We start from the raw sequence: 3,889 nt of genomic DNA on the forward strand, positions 1-3,889 counted from the left end.
TATGTGACTGAATGTTATGGCTTCTGGACTTTGTAAAATAAATTGATAATCTTTGGAAGTTATCCCTTATTTTCATCTAGTTTTTTTTTTTCCTTTTTTAATACTTGAAACTTTGATCCTGGTAATGGGCACATTCTCCCATGTCTTCTCCAGATGGCTACTTGGATTTCCTAGGATCACCTTTTACTCACCGAAGTGGAATGTTGTCAATGTACATATTCTTATAAGCATTTGGTTCTATTTCGGAATTTTCTGTTCTGTTCTACTCTGGTGTGTCTATGCGTACACCAGAAACACGTTTTTCCTCATTGATATTTTACTATATGGGCTTCCCCGGTGGCTCAGTGGTAAAGACCTTGCCTGCAATGTAGGAAACACAGGTTTGATCCAAGGGTCATGAAGATTCCCCTGGAGAAGGAAATGACAATCCACTCCAGTATTCCTGCCTGGGAAATCCCATGGACAGAGGGCCTGACAGGATACAGTTCATAGAGTTGCAAAAGAGTCAGACACAATTGAGTGACTAAACAAGAGCAATTTTATTATACATCTTAATAACCAGTAGGGTGACTCTCCACTTGCTTTTCTTTTTCAGAATCTTCAAGAGTTTTCTGGCTTGCAGATTTTTCCACAGAAACTTTAGAATCAGGACGACTTGTTTCAAAGAAAATCTACTGGTATTTTTATTGGAACTGGGTTATATCCATTAACGAACAGAGAGAGAACTGACAACTTAATGACATTGAGTTTCTATTTTAAAAGATGTGTCACTACTAATTTTTTTGGAGGGGAGGGTCCTTTAGCAGTATTTGTTTCCTTCATTCTGGTCTTGCACCTTCCTTGTTAGGAGTACTTTTTTGTTCTTACTATAATTATGCTATATTTGCTTTCTTATATAGTCTCATTTTGCGGATAATGGATTGGAATGAATTTTTCAACACTTGAAAATGAGATTGCTCTTCAGTATTAGAAATACCAAAGAAGCTATAGGGATGTTCCAGAAACAAGAAGACTGCCTACACTGAGTTCAGCCTATTCAATAAAATACTGTTTTCATAAAATGAAATAATTTCATTAAAGGAGTTCAAGCTATTCTTTACCACGATTTCTGTCATTGTTGTTGTTCAGTCGATCAGTCGTGTCCAACTCTGCGACCCCATAGACTGCAGCACGCCAGGCTTCTCAGTCCTTCACCATCTCTTGGAGTTTGCTCAGATTCATGTCCATTCTATCGTTAACTCAAAAACCTGGGAGCACTCCTTGGTTACCCCCTCTCCTTCTGCTGACCATCTATGAATCAGTTTTTAAACAATGGTGAACAACGGACTCATACTTGTAGCTTTTAAAAATGCATACAGCCAGGTTGACCCTTCTGATTCAGGTCTAGGGTAAGTCAAGGCATGTGTATGTGTGTGTATACACACTCAACTCCAGTGATTGCAATGCCTCTCCTTTTAAGAATTATTAATAAATCAAAAACTAAGTCCTGTTGACCATACATTCTAAGTATCTCTGTCACATACTTCTTCATTTTTACCTTTGCCAATTTTTTTTTCCTGAGGCAAGCATTTTATTTGTTAATACAAGGATAGAAATTCGGCAATAAATATCATCTAATATATAACATCTTCAAATAAATAAATAAACTGAAGAGTCATGAGTGGGTGGGGCTGAGGTCTAGGGCTTGGGGGAGCTGTCCTCACGCCTCAAAATGCTATTGCAATATAAACTTTGATGAAATTCTGTGGCTGTGGCTATGGTTGCCCTTCTCAGCCTTGACTACCCACACACTCTGGGAAAGAGGGTGGAGGGGAAGGGTCCTGAAGATGGCAAGAAAATCCTTAGCAATGCCCTTTGGTTGCCACCCTGTGACACCAACTGCCTTGGTGACCCCTGTGTCTGGTCTGTCCCTCCCACTCTGCTTTCAGTATTACCTCCAACGCAGACCCCACCTCTTCCCTTTTTAATCCCATCTCTTCCTGTTTCGACTTGCTACCATGTGTGTTTCCTGAATTGGATATATTGAGTTATCTAAGGAGAGGATGGCAGCCAAAGGGCTTCATGCCAGAAAGGTACATGAGATGGTGGCCCACTCCCTTCCCTACAGGCACACTTCCTGGAAGCGCCACTTGAGGAGTTGGGTGGATGCTGGCAAGTAGTGCGCAGGAAGCATGAAGCTATGAGAGCCTTGCACCAATCATTTTGGGCTCCTTTGGGCATCACATCAGGTGGAAATGGGATGGGGCCTACTGCACCTCTTCCCCAGGCCTGGAGGAGTCAGGAAGGCTGGGAGTGGATAGGTCTTATTGAATCACATCCTCTTCCAAGTCCAGGGGGGCTAAAGGCTCATGGCTTCGGTGTCCTGGCTCAATGAGTGTTGGCGTATAGGTTTCTCCTTCCCAACATGGGAGCAGGGTTTGAAGGAGGAGGGAAAAGAGAAGGTGGTAAAGGAAGGTCAGAGGTTACAAGTCATGGACCTCCAGGGGCAGGATGACTACAGTGGCCGGAGGTTGCATCTTCTTTTTAAGCCAGTTGAAGTCCTTGGCCAAGTGTCACAGGCAGGTCTGCAGCCCCTTCCGCAGCCAGAAGCTGTCCATCTTCTGGAAGAAGTTACTGTGGGCAGAGCCAGGGGCCCAGGTGGGCTCAGTCCCAGGCAGAGGCTGGGCAGTGGGTAGCCCAGAGCTGCCGTGACACCCACAATGTCTCCCAGCACACCCTAGAGGCTGGTGCAGAGGCAGCCAGCTGTGGCAGAGGCACCCAGGCTGTGGCATTGCTTGACAGTGACGGCCTCGAGGGTGAGGCCGCTCGAGTAGCACAGGTGGTGGCTGTAGGCTTCGTAGTTCTGGGTCAGCGGCGGTTCGTCCCTGAGGTTTCGCCACACCTCCAGGATGACAGAGCGCCTGAGCAGAGTCTCTGCCCCCAGCGGAGGTGTGTTGAAGTCAGGCTCGTTGAAGGGGGGTGCGGCTCAGGTAGTTCAGACAGGTCCCGGCCAAGCTGTGGAGCTGGTGTCCAGGTAGCCAGTGAGATCACGGGTTTTCTAGATGGAGAGGCCAGGCCCTGGGATTTCTATGCAGACGAGGGCTGGGTGGGGGTGGGGTGGGGGAGGCGCCAGAGCAAGATTCACAGGCACGAGAGCATCCCCAATGAGTCCCCTGCCATCGGCTCCCCGACATGGACAGCCTGGTGGGCTCCAGCCAAGCACCAAGGGAGCAGCGACTCTCGCTGCCTGACCCAGCCCAGTCCAGCCCGGCTCAGTTCTACTTATCCCAATTTAAACCAATACTTCATCATCTCATGCCGAGACCACTCTGGCAATCTCCTCAGTGCTACTCTTCAATCTACTCTTTGTCCCTTACAATCCAGCCTCTAAACAGCTAACAGGGCCATAGATGTAAAAGAAAAAGCAGACCGTGCCACATGCTCACATAAATTCCTTCAAAACTTCCCATCTATGATTCCTAAACACCGATCAACTGACAAGGGCCAGTCCCTAGGTTTCCATTGGTGTGTTGCACAATGAGATTGAGAACAATTAAGAAACATGGTGACTTTTTTTATGAAACTAAATTTATTCGGTTTAAATAATGTGCATTCTAAGATTATATTTTTAGCATCAGTATATTCTGTCCTACAAAATGATGCAGGTGTGGGAGCCATTTTTTAAAACATTTTTACATGGTAAAACAAAAAGATATCAATTCCATGTTAGTTTCCACAATTTTAAAAATTACACCCACTCACATGGAACAAGGGACTAGTTCAAAACTGGGAAAGGAGTATGTCAAGGCTGTATATTGTCAAGCTGCTTATTGAACTTATACGCAGAGTTCACCATGCAAAATGCCAGGCTGGATGAGCACAAGCTGGAATCAAGACTGCCGGGAGAAAT

General features: G+C 45.5%; 1 pseudogene; it reads right to left on the reverse strand.

Annotated features, from left to right (window-relative positions):
* Positions 1 to 469: 469 nt before the first annotated feature.
* LOC148773225 (cardiotrophin-like cytokine factor 1 pseudogene) lies at positions 470 to 3,176 on the reverse strand (annotated as a pseudogene).
* Between the last annotated feature and the right edge of the window lie 713 nt (positions 3,177 to 3,889).

The sequence above is a fragment of the Moschus berezovskii genome, chromosome X (assembly GCF_049115385.1).
Source record: "Moschus berezovskii isolate FMDL1 chromosome X, NW_MosBer_1.0, whole genome shotgun sequence".
NCBI lineage: Eukaryota > Metazoa > Chordata > Mammalia > Artiodactyla > Moschidae > Moschus > Moschus berezovskii.